This window comes from Parasteatoda tepidariorum, chromosome 10, assembly GCF_982258835.1.
Source record: "Parasteatoda tepidariorum strain Cologne lab strain chromosome 10, Ptep-v5.0, whole genome shotgun sequence".
NCBI lineage: Eukaryota > Metazoa > Arthropoda > Arachnida > Araneae > Theridiidae > Parasteatoda > Parasteatoda tepidariorum.
Window position 1 is genome coordinate 41,094,832 of NC_141764.1, and position 17,704 is coordinate 41,112,535.

A 17,704-nucleotide genomic window follows, 5' to 3' on the forward strand; every position below is an offset into this window, starting at 1 on the left:
CCATAATTCTAGTTAATAAAACTGGAATATATGGCATTTAAATCATTTATTTGGTAACTTTTTCGTTTACCCGAAACTCTTGTTTTCAAAATTATAGTCCTTATTACCACTCATTTAGTAAAATATAGTAAACTGAAAGGTAAACTCAACTGAATAAGTAAAATTTTTGTGCTGTATGTTAATGATATTTCTGGTAAAAGGAACCCATAATTCTAGTTAATAAAACTGGAATATATGGCATTTAAATCATTTATTTGGTAACTTTTTCGTTTACCCGAAACTCTTGTTTTCAAAATTATAGTCCTTATTACCACTCATTTAGTAAAATATAGTAAACTGAAAGGTAAACTCAACTGAATAAGTAAAATTTTTGTGCTGTATGTTAATGATATTTCTGGTAAAAGGAACCCATAATTCTAGTTAATAAAACTGGAATATATGGCATTTAAATCATTTATTTGGTAACTTTTTCGTTTACCCGAAACTCTTGTTTTCAAAATTATAGTCCTTATTACCACTCATTTAGTAAAATATAGTAAACTGAAAGGTAAACTCAACTGAATAAGTAAAATTTTTGTGCTGTATGTTAATGATATTTCTGGTAAAAGGAACCCATAATTCTAGTTCATAAAACTGGAATATATGGCATTTAAATCATTTATTTGGTAACTTTTTCGTTTACCCGAAACTCTTGTTTTCAAAATTATAGTCCTTATTACCACTCATTTAGTAAAATATAGTAAACTGAAAGGTAAACTCAACTGAATAAGTAAAATTTTTGTGCTGTATGTTAATGATATTTCTGGTAAAAGGAACCCATAATTCTAGTTAATAAAACTGGAATATATGGCATTTAAATCATTTATTTGGTAACTTTTTCGCTTACCCGAAACTCTTGTTTTCAAAATTATAGTCCTTATTACCACTCATTTAGTAAAATATAGTAAACTGAAAGGTAAACTCAACTGAATAAGTAAAATTTTTGTGCTGTATGTTAATGATATTTCTGGTAAAAGGAACCCATAATTCTAGTTAATAAAACTGGAATATATGGCATTTAAATCATTTATTTGGTAACTTTTTCGTTTACCCGAAACTCTTGTTTTCAAAATTATAGTCCTTATTACCACTCATTTAGTAAAATATAGTAAACTGAAAGGTAAACTCAACTGAATAAGTAAAATTTTTGTGCTGTATGTTAATGATATTTCTGGTAAAAGGAACCCATAATTCTAGTTAATAAAACTGGAATATATGGCATTTAAATCATTTATTTGGTAACTTTTTCGTTTACCCGAAACTCTTGTTTTCAAAATTATAGTCCTTATTACCACTCATTTAGTAAAATATAGTAAACTGAAAGGTAAACTCAACTGAATAAGTAAAATTTTTGTGCTGTATGTTAATGATATTTCTGGTAAAAGGAACCCATAATTCTAGTTCATAAAACTGGAATATATGGCATTTAAATCATTTATTTGGTAACTTTTTCGTTTACCCGAAACTCTTGTTTTCAAAATTATAGTCCTTATTACCACTCATTTAGTAAAATATAGTAAACTGAAAGGTAAACTCAACTGAATAAGTAAAATTTTTGTGCTGTATGTTAATGATATTTCTGGTAAAAGGAACCCATAATTCTAGTTAATAAAACTGGAATATATGGCATTTAAATCATTTATTTGGTAACTTTTTCGCTTACCCGAAACTCTTGTTTTCAAAATTATAGTCCTTATTACCACTCATTTAGTAAAATATAGTAAACTGAAAGGTAAACTCAACTGAATAAGTAAAATTTTTGTGCTGTATGTTAATGATATTTCTGGTAAAAGGAACCCATAATTCTAGTTCATAAAACTGGAATATATGGCATTTAAATCATTTATTTGGTAACTTTTTCGTTTACCCGAAACTCTGGTTTTCAAAAAATTTTTGTGCTGTATGTTAATGATATTTCTGGTAAAAGGAACCCATAATTCTAGTTAATAAAACTGGAATATATGGCATTTAAATCATTTATTTGGTAACTTTTTCGCTTACCCGAAACTCTTGTTTTCAAAATTATAGTCCTTATTACCACTCATTTAGTAAAATATAGTAAACTGAAAGGTAAACTCAACTGAATAAGTAAAATTTTTGTGCTGTATGTTAATGATATTTCTGGTAAAAGGAACCCATAATTCTAGTTCATAAAACTGGAATATATGGCATTTAAATCATTTATTTGGTAACTTTTTCGTTTACCCGAAACTCTTGTTTTCAAAATTATAGTCCTTATTACCACTCATTTAGTAAAATATAGTAAACTGAAAGGTAAACTCAACTGAATAAGTAAAATTTTTGTGCTGTATGTTAATGATATTTCTGGTAAAAGGAACCCATAATTCTAGTTAATAAAACTGGAATATATGGCATTTAAATCATTTATTTGGTAACTTTTTCGCTTACCCGAAACTCTTGTTTTCAAAATTATAGTCCTTATTACCACTCATTTAGTAAAATATAGTAAACTGAAAGGTAAACTCAACTGAATAAGTAAAATTTTTGTGCTGTATGTTAATGATATTTCTGGTAATAGGAACCCATAATTCTAGTTAATAAAACTGGAATATATGGCATTTAAATCATTTATTTGGTAACTTTTTCGTTTACCCGAAACTCTTGTTTTCAAAATTATAGTCCTTATTACCACTCATTTAGTAAAATATCGTAAACTGAAAGGTAAACTCAACTGAATTAGTAAAATTTTTGTGCTGTATGTTAATGATATTTCTGGTAAAAGGAACCCATAATTCTAGTTAATAAAACTGGAATATATGGCATTTAAATCATTTATTTGGTAACTTTTTCGTTTACCCGAAACTCTGGTTTTCAAAATTATAGTCCTTATTACCACTCATTTGGTAAAATATAGTAAACTGAAAGGTAAACTCAACTGAATAAATGATTCTTATACCTTGCTTTGAGGCATCATAATAAACTTACAAAACTTTATAACATTTATCAAATTTTATCACACATTATTAATTTTACCAAAATCATTACCAAAGCTCTTCGTTAAAAATTACCGAACTTTTTTGTTTTCCCATATAGCCAGAAGAACGGTAAATGTTACCATAATCTGATAGTTTTGAACAGAACATCAGATGATTAAGTATTATTAGGCTTTTTTCCTTATAAGTGAATGAATTGGAAGACTCATGTACTGTTTTCATAAAGCCCTCAAAACTTTCCTAGATATCAGAGATTCTATAGTTCAAGTGTATTTAGTTTATTGTGAAATTCTTTTTAGAATCTTTTACTTCATTTTTTTGAAATGTCTGAAAATTTGAAAGAAAAAAAGAAGCTGAGCACTTCTTTTAATTAACATAAGCCTAATATTGATAGAGCATATGATGTGTTAATGATAGATATGATGTAATTCATGTTAAAATAACTAATTTGAGTAATATTCAAATTGTTTCTCTCTTGATCACCAAGTTTTTTTATTATATTTTTTCTATGTCAGTAAAAGTTTTAAGAAAAGGCGACAACTCTTGATTTTTTATATGCCAGATGCTGTAGAGTTGCGTAAAGATGATGTAAAGTAAGTAGAAGAAAAAATAATACTTGGTGGTAATGACCATACAAAAACTTGACTTCTGAGATAATATTTAGTCACATAACCAAAATCCATGATTAATCTTTTCTTTTATCAAAATGATCTTAAGAGAAGTTGTTAATTAGAAGCAAACTAAGAAGACTTAGAAAAAGTTTTCGACAAAATTAAAATTAAAATGTTAAATCAGTCACTTAATCAGTTTAAAAAAATTAGATTAATTCATTAGTTTGTAATTTTTAAGGGAAAAACTTACCTATTTAAATTTAGTTCAAAAATGTGTGAATTTATTTATTTATTTTAATTATCTTTTGATTTTTAAATATTCCATGTCATTGTTGCAAAAAGTCGCAAATTTTTAGCAATTTGCAGGTTTGTACTTTTTAGAAAGGTTTAATTTAAGTTTCGTTTTAGTATTTTCTTCTTAAGGCATTATTCATTTTCCAAAGTTTCATTTCTGTAGCACTGACTTTAAAAATAATTCATTTCATTACCATAACTTACTTTCGTATTCATAGTTTTAGTTGAAGGAAGTTAATTTTATCATTTCTGTTTCATTATTCTTTCATATTCTTTTATATTTTTTACTTTTTGTTTGCTAAATTGAAGTTTAAAGAAACTTACTTAAATATTTTAAGTTCTTAATTTAGGTTTATTACATTCAAATTTTTAAAATTCTTACATTATATTTTTAAATTTTATCTATCCCGCTATCATTTAATCACTTCTTTCTTTATGTATGCGACATTTTTACTTTCATAATTTTGATTTAATATTTTCTAAATTTAATTGTAAAAATCTTACCTACAATTTCTTTTGTTCGTAATTTAGAATTTACTAATTTCTAAACCATGAATATACTGTTATATAATAAGTTTAAAATTTTCATTTTTATAGTAATTATTATTATTAATTTATATTTCGTATATTCTTACTGATAAACTTACTGTTGGTTTCCTTTTTTAATTACTTTCAATTGTATTCTGATGAGTTAAAAAGTTCTAAAAATAGCAAGACGTACACATTGGGTAAAACAGATTATAGCAAGAAATTAGGATTAAATTAAGATTATTTCAAATTTTTTATGTGATACTAATACGCATTACATACGTAATTGTAACTTGCGTTACATACGTAATCGTGCGATTGGTCAAAAACTAATTTTTAAGAATGCCATCCACTCATAGTTTTAGTAATACAATGTCATATAAAAATCCTTTTTTTAAAATTATAAGTGTCATGTATATTATAAGTCTGAAGTATTTATCTTTTTATAGGGTGAGGTAAGAATTCTACCGTAAAAAAAAAACTAAAATACAAATTTTTCTTTCAGAAAAGTTTAAACGGTGTAAAAATGTATGAACTGAATCGCATTGACGCCGATTCAGTTTCAAAGTGTAGCGTAGCTACCACCACAACTATTAAATTCCAATTCACTAGTATTTAAAACATTAACTTAGTTCCATCACGAGGTACAGTTTGATAAATGACGATTAACATATATGAGAGTCAGTCCCAAGAGAGATTTACGAAAAACTAAGAAACGCGCAAAAACGCTGCAAATAATATGTATAAAAAAACAATCCAAAACAGCAAGAAATAAATGAAAATACTTCAGAAGTAATGCGAAATGTTTTTGAATATTACAGAAGGAGGTTTCCTAAATATTCAGAAACGTCTTTGAAAACTACATGCACCGCAGCACCATATATTCGGAAACATTTATGAATTTTTTTTTTACAGAGTACGTTAAATAAAATGATGAATATTTTGGATTAAAAATTTATATTATCAAAACTCTTAATTTTAATCAGCAATGGAAAAATATTTGAAATGCTGTTAAATACGTATAAATAAAAAAAGGAAGTTTTGTATTCAAGGAATGATTTTTTCCCTTATCTTTATCGCTTTTCTTTTGCAAAACTTTAAAAAATTAGTATTTTGAAAAAAATTATATTTGTGTTGCTTTCTGATGTTTACTGATTCTTTCGTTTACTGACTCAGCAAATGTTTGATTCGTTATAAGTTATAATACTGCGGTGAATCAAATACTTATTAGTTCGCTATTAAAAAATAAAAAAGACAAATATTTCCGGTAAAAAAATTCTTTTATTAAAACTATTATTTTTAACAGCTGAATAATCGTTTAACTCCTTGAATTTTAAAAACTAATGCTTCCAAATTCTTTCCGTTATAAATAAGGGATTATGATCAAGGAATATTTTTTATCCATTTTTTTTCTTTAGCGAAACATTTACAAAGTAGAAGTGCTACAGTAAAATCAGAAGTCAGAAGAAGTGCTACAATAAAATTTGCTTATTCTTTTGAAGTTATGATAGTGAGTCCAATCAAATACTTATTCGATAGAAATTCCGTTAAACTAAAAAATTAATATTTTCAGTTAAAAAAAACTGTATTAGTGAAATACTTAATATTATTCAATAGCTTAACGATAGCTTTATTATTGCAACTCAAAAAAAATAGTATTTCAAAATGAGTGCCGTTGTACTTACGGAAATTAATGATCGTAGAATTTTTTTTCATCTGTTTAAATTTTATTATTTAACTTTGTTGCATTATTTTAGTATTACTGAATTGCAAATGGATAATTCGACAGATTTGACAGCTATTTATTGTGCATTATTTAAAGAATTTTTGTTCTTTTGTCTAAGTAATTGTACGTAAATGTACGTATAAAAATTTAAAGAATATAAAACAAATCCGAAAAATTTGAAAACAGATTTTAAATGTAAAATTTTTCATGCATTTACATTTTTACGAGTAAGCTATTAATAATATTTTATAACTGGTTCTTATTATATTTTTATTTATAACTTAGAAATATTTATAAAGTAAAAAAAATTTTTTATGTTGTCACAGAAGTTTAAAATAACAACATTAGTTCAGATGTTAGACTTTATTGCATTTCGAAATCATTTTGCTCAAGAAACTTTTAAATTTCATTCTAGGCTATAAAAATTCTGGTACATGATGAATCGTAGAGCAACACTTTAACCTTGATTAGTCATATATGGCACCAAAATGTATCACTAAAATAATCTTTTCTTCAAGTTGATTACTTGATATTATATGTTAATTGTAACGGTAACGCGATGCTTTTTAATATTAGATGAGGGCTACAGCAACTTAGTATGGTAATGTGGCTCTAGGTACTGATATTGTAGTTCAAAGTTTTTTTTTTTACTGCTTATTTTATACAAATAAAATTAAAAATATTAGTAAAATACTTTAAAAATTAGAAAAACATGCTATTTTTAGATTTTGTTGTTTGTATAGTCCTCTTCTTGTACTTTTCCTGATTTTACAATACACTAAATTCTTTAAGAAGAAATATCGTTACCTTAGCAAATAATTTATAACTAATGCTTTTTTTGTGTAATTACTAAAAATAATAATTTTAGAAAATAATGCGCAAAATTTTCAGTAATTTTTAGTCTCCTCTACTCTTTATAAGCCATAAATATTTTTTTTAAAAAACGAATCAAAGAGATTTTAAAGTTCTAAAGGAATCAAGGAGAAAAAATGCTTCGAAGGTTTTTTTTAGAATAAAACCTTTTTTACATTGCTGTAAAATTAGGTTCAAAGAACTGGTATAGACAACTTTGTGTTCATTGGTTTTGCGCATTTAACTTTATATAAATCCTAACTCTAATATTATTTTTATTATCCAAGGAAAGCACATGAATGAAAAATCCCTATTAAATAGCCATGTAACCATAGCTGATCATTCCTCATTAAACACTTTACATCAAATGAAATTAATCTCTTGAAACTTAAAACAATGTTTCGCAGTAAATTTCGTATTATTTTGCTCATTAAAAGCAATTGTTTTTTTTTTCATATTACCCTGTTGCTAAGATAAATATTGTCTAATTATATTCTTCTTGACTTTTGATTTGTGTCTCGTGCGATTTGTATTAAAAAAGAAACACAAATTCTTCAGTTTGGAATATGCTTTATTTTATTGTATTACATAAACATACAAAATTAAATAAGTGCCTCTTATTTTAAAAAATATTTTTGAGCCTATCAATTGTTAGATTTGAAATATTAACTTTGACATCACGTATTTAGGATGAAGCTTATTTATTTAGTTTACCAGATAAAAAAATAACATAAAAAATAAATATTTAAATGTTTCTCTTCCTAAAGGTTTTCTTGAATAATTTGAAAATTGGACTTATTACATTGCCTTTAGCTCCTTAATAGTTCAAGACTTGTATTAACCGGCAAGGATAGAGCAATAGAATGCAAAAATGATAGAATGTTAGCTATTTATCATTGCTATATTTTGATGGCATGAAGATATTTTAAAAACATCGTTATGTCAAATTAAAGTATTAGTACAACCAGGAAATTTACGACCAATGGTCTCGATACGACGTTTATTCTAGAAATGTTACCTTTATGCATCGTTTATATTTTGAAACAAAAAATGTAATCAGTTATATAATTCTCAGAAAATAACGGATTATAACATATTTATGCACATATTTGCAACAAAAGGGGATTATCTAGTGCAAGTTTATACCAAAAAAAAAATTGACTTTCAGTTTTTCTATCAGACGTCAGGTTCTATCAAAACATTATAACATTATATATATAACTTATAATCTTTTAACAGTGGTTGCTAACTGTTAATCTTTTTTATGTAGCCGTTATGCATCGCTTATATACAAAACCCTCTTCTTCGCTAAAAGTACGATAAAATGCCTTCAACGTATAATAAAATGAATAATTTAATGCTACAAAAGACTGAAAATATTTTAAGAACATGATTATACTAAATCATAAATGAATTAGTTGCAGTTATTTTATAATATAGCTTGCTTAACAGTAGCATTCGAGCTATTTTATATTCCTGCCGTGTAGGAGGTTTAATCATTCATAAGGCTACCACAAAATCACAAACATACTTAGCATGGTTTGAAAATTTGTCAGGCTAAGAATTTTGATGTATTATGGGCAAAACTGTCCTCATCGATCTCCACTCAGACATTTGTCATGATTCAATGCAATATTATGTAGAATCAATCATCAATTTGCAACCTAATCCGTAGAAGCAGTATGTAAATAAAGGAATTACTCTTTGCCTTTTGAGACACATCAGACGAAGTTTTCACTAAATGATTTGAACCGTGCATAGGCAAGTTTAACAAAACCCATTTAGAGTAAATGATCAGTAGAGTGTGGAAAGACGATCCGACGGAAAAGGTGGATTTACCTTTAGTGTTCGCAATCAACGAAGCTTAAACTCTCGTTCTTGAAGAAAAAATAAAAGCGAGAGAAAAAGAAGGTGTAAATGTTTGAAATATGAAATCTTCTTCATATAAATATTGGGTTTGAGGCAAATGTAGCTTTGTTTACATTGATAAAAATGTTATTTAAATGTTAATTACTCTTAATTGTTTTAGTGTTTTAATAAATATAACTTCGTGCAGATTTTGGAGTAATTTATTTTTACTTTTTAGGAACCACCTAAAGAAAAAAACCGATCATTGAAAAAAGTTTACTGTTTTTAGATCGATTTGGATGAAAGTTTAGCATGGTATTCCATCTGCTTTTGCAATATAATTATATTTCGAGATTGCAATTCTGTTTCGAATATAATTTCGTCCGTGTGAGAAATTTATGCTTTATAATGTGAACTAAAAATTTAGGTAACGTCAGAGGAAAGATTTTAAAAGAGTTGAATCTTTGCAAAATAACTTAAAACGTAAGACTTATAAAAGATTTTGTTTTTGTATTCTAGGCAAAAATTAATGAAAAACTCAAAATAATGAAAAAAATTCTTTTATATTAAGAAATGAGTGATATATTAAAATAAAATAAAATATTTAATGACTAAATCTTACCAAAAATAGCAAAATGCAATCATGAAATTAAGATTGAGTATAGAGTTTCAAAACAATATCTTGATAATTATACATATAGCAATCTACTAGAAATCAGAGAAGTTTAAAAAACTTTTTTCTAGAAAAAGGATTCAAATTACAAGTTGTTAAGTTTTTTTCTCCGTTATATCTCTGTACTGTTTTTTTAAAACAATATATTTAAAACTTGCATTTGGCAGTTAAGAAAATTAATTAAACTTGAATAACACTAGGGAACAAATTTTTTGTTGCATTTATACGAATAGTTGATCTTGCCTGATTCTGGTAGGGTGATTCATGCTCCTAAAGTTGCAGATTTCTCTAAAGGGATATTGTTTGTCAAAATGGCCAAGTTTAAAAACGCATATTTGCGTGCATATTATATGTTTGTTAAATAATAAAAATACGGAGCGTTGGGATAATATAAAACAAAATTGAAAAATAGGAAAAAAGAGAAAAGTTTATATGGCAAATTTTTTTCTTTATCATTTCTCCAAAACGTATCACAAACGGTGAGAAATTAATTTCATTTCATTTATCAAGAAGTCGCATTTTAATTGTTTAAATCATAAAAGTTTTGTAGAGATGAGGAGGATAAAGTAGGAGGAGAGGAGAAGAAGGAAGCAGAGGAGATTATGTGCCCTTGCATATCTATAGTTCTACTGAAACGTAACACTAATTATGGTAAATTTAATCATTAGATCAGGAAAAAAGTCATTTTTTTAAAACTATTTCTTATTGGTAACGTTTTGGATATAAAGAAGCACAGGTTAAAAATAGGAAAGTATAAAACTAGATTAGTTTAAAGCCTTCACCATTTTTGTAAAACCTATTGTTACAAGTAATGAGTTAATTTGTCTTTTTTTCAGAGAACGTCTTATTTTCCGAATATATTATATATATATATATATATATATATATATATATATATATATATATATATATATATATATATATATATATATATATATATATATATATATATATATATATATTCATTTTTATATATTTTTTTGCGATATCGACACATATAAAGAATAATTTTTATCTTAGGATAATTATTCTTCATTCAGAAATATCGCATTTATAACAATAGATGTGTCTTGATAACGACTATTGCTTTTACCATTCTTGTTACTCTACAATTTAGTCTTTTTATTTTATTCATGTTTTTCATGTATGTATATATATATATATATATATATATATATATATATATATATATATATATATATATATATATATATATATATATATATATATACTTTATCTTCAAAACTTTCCTATTGCTATAAAGTGGATAAGTTACTTGATGTATTTTATGAATATACTTTGGGAGAACATTATTACACTCTGAAAAAATATATTGCCAAAATTACCAGAATATGGTCAAATTTGCCGTGAAAAATTTATACGAATGGGATCAGTAAAAGGCTTAGCAATTTTTACAGAAGCGCTTTTGTAATGTGTTGGTGAAATCAACATAAAAATAACGTTTTATAATACTGTCTATGCCGTTCCCGACCCCTGTTTTTTTTTTTTTAACTAAATAGGAAATTTCTGGAATGTCGAGAGTATAAGTCAACCGATGAAAAAAAAACAAACATAAAAATTTCTAATTTATTGTAAAATCTTTTAAAAAGTGTGAAATTTCGAATTTTTTGGATGGAGGGGAAGACGATTTTTTGTGGGACTCAGCAGATAAGGATGAAATAGAATCTATAGCAGAGTGAGAAACCGACACAGTTGATGTTCTGAAATTTTAAAATTTGTATCTTTATGGTATATTTTAAAAGTTATCATTGCTATATTTTTTGAGATAATCTTGAATAAGTTATCGTAAATTTTCGTATTTTTTAATTTTTTTCCAAGCATCATTTAAAGTTTAGTTTCTCAATTTATGTGTGACGAAATTATAAGGACAGAAAATGCAAAAAATGAGAAATTAATGGTATATAACATATTAAAAATTGTCTTATCTTTGTAAGGGTTATTCACGTTTCTGTCTCTGCTTATAATGCATCGATATTTTACAATCAACCAATGTCTGACTTTATTGCCGGTGTATAAGTCGACCTCCTGATTTTTGTATAATGTTGAAATTTAGCAATGTGCTAAAATTTAGTAAATGTAGTAAAATTTGGTATACGAGAGAAAAATTACAAAATAAATCTTTGATTAAAATTACTTATTTTTTTAAGAAGAAATGTCGATACCGTACAGAACTGTAATTTTAGAATACTTTTTTTCTCCGTATACTATCCCTGCTTTATGAGGGGTCAAGAGAGGTGCTGAAGGCTTATTAAAATAATTAGTACTGTACATTTACGCCTTTCTTAAATCAAATGGGGCGAACATACAAATTGGTCCGAATCCAATTTGGAGTACCTTTCAGAAAGCGTGTACGCTCATTGCACTAAAAGCATTGATAAAAATAAATAAATGCGTAAATGCTTACTGTTTTATTTTAATAAAATAAATGCGTACTTTATTAAAATCAAACATTCTTTCGCAAATTTTTAATTTATCATTTCCCGCAAAGGCTATATTTTTAAGTATTTGAGAAGTTATATATTGTCACTTTTCTATGGAAATACTTACATATTTATATAAAAAATCCAACGTTTATTTTCATTGCAGAAATTTCTATCCATGCTGATTTTTTTATCAATTTTAAGTAAGAATAATGACAAAACGAAAAATATCATACCTTTTATGTAATCCGTAACAATTTTAATCCATTTAAATTCCCAGCAGAAGAGGATGAAATCCACTAAAAATATCACCACCAAAAACACTGGAAAAAATAAGTTTTTTACTTGGCTTAATACCCGATACAATGTTTATTCCTTTTAAAAAAACCAAACAAACACTTCGAGAAAGTTCAATTGTTAAACTCTCACGCATCCAACCTACGCGAGTTTCGGAATGACTTGAAATTCTTACTCACAACGAGTTCCGAAACTTGCGCTTCGAGAGCGATACTAATGCGCATGCGCAAATGCCGTAAGTGGAACATGCGGAAAAAGTGAAGAATAGTTACTGAACACCTGTGAATCTTATTCAGAGCGTTCTTACTTTTCTCACTTTTACGTTACCCTCCGGCAAGTTAGAAAGTGGAGTTAATTCGCCTAATTATTTTACCCTTAGTGGCTGCTTGCTACACGGAATATGCTGAGTTATGAATCGAGTGTGTCATAAATTTCGCCAAAATTATAAATCTATTAATTTTTTTTCTTCTTCTGGGTAATAACTATTATTGACGATTTGATGATTTCAGGAGATTAAAGTAACAATAATTGCTAAAAATTTAATCACATGAATCAACTGACATACTCATAGTCACTTTATTTTATAAAGTTATGTATAATTTCATAAGTGTATTTTTTTTTTTCGTTTTCATTATTTGACTTTCATCAAGCTTGATAATAGAATTGTTTTTGAGAAATATATTTTACCTGGATGAAAGTTAAATCGATATCTGTTCGAAAATTGTAAGAAAATTAGAAATGTAATCCGAATTCCCCAGAATTTTTTTCAGAAAAATTTGATTCTAAAAAAATAATAACAAATATATTACGCAATTAGATTTTTTCAAATTAATAATATAATACTAAAACTTTACAAGTTTATAAAAATATTTTTATTCTGATTAATTTAAAAGTATTTTTAAACATGTAAATCCGATTTCATCGAATCTTCTTCTAGAGCATCTTTACTTTTCTTATTTTTCCGTAAATCTCTGGCAAATTAGAAAAAAAGTTTTAATTATAATTATCAGTGCCTGTTTGCTACACGGAGTACGTTGGATTTATCAATAGAATAAGCCACAAATTTCACTAAAATTCGATTATTTTTTTTTATCAAAATAACTGAGATAATCACTGAATGATTTCAGGAAAAAAATGAACATTAATTCTTAAAAATTTAATCATTTAAAGGATTTAAGGATTCTTAATTAATTTAGGTAATATATGCGTATTGAAATAATCTATGTTCTAAAAGGTAAAATTAATGAAGCAAAGGTACTTGTCCGTTTAGGGGAACCATAAAAAATTGCCATACTATTATTGACGACAATGATGTTTAATTAATGTTGTTAAATTGAAATAAAAAATAACCTATCTACTAAAAAGCAATCTTAATGGAAAAAAGATACTTATTTGTTTTTGAGATATTATTATCCACCATGTTATTGATAGCAATGTCTATTTATTATAAATAATAAGTATTAATTGAGATAAAATATAAATTGTATGATAAAAAGCAAAGTAAATGCAGAAAAGTTAAAATGTTATTCGTTTAGGGGAACCGCAAGAAACAGCCATACGCACATGATGCTTAATTAATTTTGGTAAAATGTACTATCGGTATAATGGCAATTGGTGCAGTTTTAATAAGAATTCCACAGCCGGTTTGCCGTAGTTCTAGAGCATATTTTTTTCCAGTGGTTGCAAATATATAGTGTATTAATGTTTTAATAAATTATAATGAAAAGAACTTTCTCCACCACTACTACTTATAAATATTTTAAACACTAAAATAAAGGTCAGATAGCAAAATGCTTATGCTCCAAAGTCCGTGGAAATAAGTACCTTACTTACAGTTCAAAGGGATATGCATCGGAAAACTGATAATGGTAAATTTTGACTATCATGAGTTGGCCACGAGTAATATCATCCCGCCAAGTGATGCAAAATCTCTATAACGATTAATGATTATTCTCTATTCTTCATTAATCTCTACTATGATAAATATTATGATTAATCACTATTCTGATGATGGCTCTTCAAGAAACAGGTTTTTCTTAATATAATAAAGTAAAGTTACCGAGAAGGGTAACAAATTATAATGAGTAAAAAAGGAAATTATTTTAACTTTATTAAATGAAGAACTTAGTGTAAAAACCATGTGACATTTTCTGAGGGACTACAATCAGGGTAAGAAGAAAAGTAGCATTCGAACTATTTTATTACAAATTTGTTAGAAGTCAGGACTAATAATTTTTTGTATTATTTTGTTTACCACTGCTTAATTTTAAAACAAATCATGCAAGCATACTAAAAACTAATGTGGATAAGTTATGTTAAGATTAAAGTGAAAGTAAAAACAATTCCGTTAAATTACACATATCCAAATTGATGCAACTACTTTGTTATTTTCACTGATTCATAAATACCCCTATAAATGCCATTTACCTGGTTCTTCCACTAAGCACTTCAACTGTGTCGAAATATGTCTTTCAGTTTTGTCCATGACTACGTAGTGTTGTTTATTCGCAACGTATGAAGAACGGATATTCAGCTAAAATTTTTATAAAGAACACAGCAATCATCACACGGATGAGGCTAATACTCAAATGTTGCTCACTTATTCAAAAAATTTTAATTTTAGCCTCTTACAAGGAGTGACTCTGAGACTTTTAAATGCAATGATGATTAATGCATCAAATGAAGACAGGTTATTTATAACCATTGCTTGAAAGTACCATTCTCAACTTTTTGTCAGTATTTTAGTCCCCATTCATTATCATGCAATTTATATTTCATATTTTTAAAGACACTAAGATCAACAATGCCGCAAGTATTTTTTGCTTTCCATGTTATAGATGAGATTATTCTACAGACCACTGTATGGTTCTTTAATATTTTCTGCCAGTATGTAATAATGATGGTGATAGATGCATACTAAAGAGCCTTTATATACATACATATTCTTCTTCACTCCGAATTGGAGCATAGGGCTTCTATCATAGCTTTCCATCATACTCTATTTGTGGTCAGATATTTTGCCTCTCTCCATGTTTTTCCTATAGTTTTCAATCGTCCTGCTCCGATTATTTTTAGGTCTTCCTCTTTTTTTATTGCCCTGAGAAGGCAATAGAAAAATATGAAGACCTAAAAACCTTTTATACCCGGGGAAAAATTCGGTAAGAATATGGTACTGTATGGTAATGGTTGGTTAAAAAAAAAATGTAAATCTGGTGATAAAAACCAAAATATATGTTTCTTAAAGCATTCATTTGTTATTTTTCTCGTTCACATCTATCAGATTACCGAAAATTCTGGTATAATAACATACATAATGGTTTTAAAATTTTAAAACACGTTATAATCAGAGAACTTTTCGTGCGCTTTAAAAAAATCTTATCTTTAAAAAAATAGGACATTATAACTATTCGCTGTCATGTTATAAGTTCATTAAATTTGGTATTACTCAATCTATTATTTCATTAAGATTGATATTTTTCTTCAGTATATATTAAATTTGTGCTGATGTCTTTTTTGTACATTAAAAACATATTTACATAATTTTTTACGAAGCAGAAATATGTAATCACACATGCCATGGCTTAGAGGGAGTTAGTTAAACATTTTTCAATCACATGTGCAATTCGTCTTTATTCAAAATTTTGTCATCGATTTCAAATTATATAGTTATGTATTTAAGTTTTTTTTTCATGTTCTTCTTTCATATATTTCGTTTAGTTTTTTTTTCGATTTTAAATATTTGTATAAATGAAATACGAACGAATTATTATGCTCTAACACTTACATTCATAAATATTTTATCAATTTCGTAAAAAAAAACTTTTTCTTCACATTTTAGCATCTTTCAAGATAAATAATGATTGTATTAACTATTATTCGCAATTTTATATTCGCAATTATCTATTCTCATTAGGTTCATTAATTTTTCTTATGCTTTCAATTCTTTCATTTTTTATTCTACGTAATGTTCCAAATTTGTATATTTTATATTCCTTTGTCACATTATTAAAAATGATCTTGCAAAGCGATGAACACTAAGGAATTAACATGCATAACATTTTCATTAATTTAGAACAAGGAATAAATTAGGAGTTTCCTTAATAAATGTCTCTTTTCTGAATATGTAATGGTAAATTTTCAAATAACTTTTAGTTCATCATGCGTAAAATTATAAAATGAATTCACTTTTAAGAAGAGGAAATCCAATCTAACGGAAGAAAATTTAATTAAATTCTTTAACGAAAACCTGATTAATTATTAAACTTAATTCGTAAACAAATTTATGTAAATTAAAAATCACATTTGTTATTTATGAACGACACATTATCACGCAAATTCACTTAATTTTCAAAAATGGAATAGTTCATTCATTTATACATGCAGCTTAATCCGCCTATTAAGATCGCTTTCATTCTTAAAACACTTGATGTTATAAAGCGGCTGATTTTATAAACCGGAATATTTACAATGAAGAGTAATTTCATATTTAAACTTTATAAACGCACTAAAAGTTTATAAATAATTACTATTTTTAAAAATTATATTTTTTTCTGAATCTTTGCGTAGAAAAAAATTCTGTACAGAATGGTAATGACATTACTGATAAAAAAATGTAATTCCGGTATTTATATACTGGTACTCATATTTGGTATTTGTATCAGATATTTAAACCATTCATCTAGTAGTTTTTCGGTTCATATGGTAACGGTTAACTGGAAATTCTGGTTTCTACAATTACAGATCTTATTACCACACATTTAGTAAAAAATACGAAATTGAAAGGTAAATTAATGAATGAATGGTTTTTCATGCTACTTTTACCATTTTTTCACCTATTATAAAACCATTTTTATTGTTAATTTTATCAAAACCACTCCATTACCAAAATACTTTGGTAAAAATTACCGTGATTTTTGATGTTCCCATATAGCCAGAAATGCGATAAATTTTACAATAAAAGTAGTAAAAACCGTAGTATAAAAGGCAGTAAAGAAAGGTAGTAAAAAAAGTAGTAAAAAAAGGTAGTAAAAACCATATTTTTTTTTCAGTACAGCCACACATTCTTTTGTGTGAAGTTTGCAGAACTGATTAATGAATTCTTTTCCTATTTAGCATAATTATTATTCATTCATTTGCCATTTTCTAAAGATTTTATATTTTCTCATTAGAGGAAATTTAATTCCATCATAAGAAAAAGTTACGAAGTATGTTTTTACATCGATTTATTTTGTTCATGGTTTTCAGATTTTCAAAAACATGAATTTATTTTTAAGAGGATTATCAGATTAGTTATTGTCAAACCAATCATTATTTAAACCAGTTCCGGTCAGTTTAAACAAAAATAAAAATAAGTTTTAAAAAAAATAGAAATAAACAAATTTACTGATTTAAAATTACTCATCTAATATTTAACAAAAAGGTTTGTTTATTTAGGGGAATTT

The 17,704-nt window shown here is 26.4% G+C and overlaps 1 protein-coding gene across 1 annotated transcript in view; it reads right to left on the reverse strand.

The window, feature by feature from the left end:
• The window catches only part of LOC107441514 (uncharacterized), a 162,469-nt gene extending 150,041 nt beyond the window's left edge, over positions 1 to 12,428 (reverse strand). The window contains exon 1 of the mRNA XM_071184610.2: positions 12,203 to 12,428. The gene's annotated coding sequence lies outside the window, so the exon portion shown is untranslated. The remainder of the gene's footprint in view (positions 1 to 12,202) is intronic.
• Between the last annotated feature and the right edge of the window lie 5,276 nt (positions 12,429 to 17,704).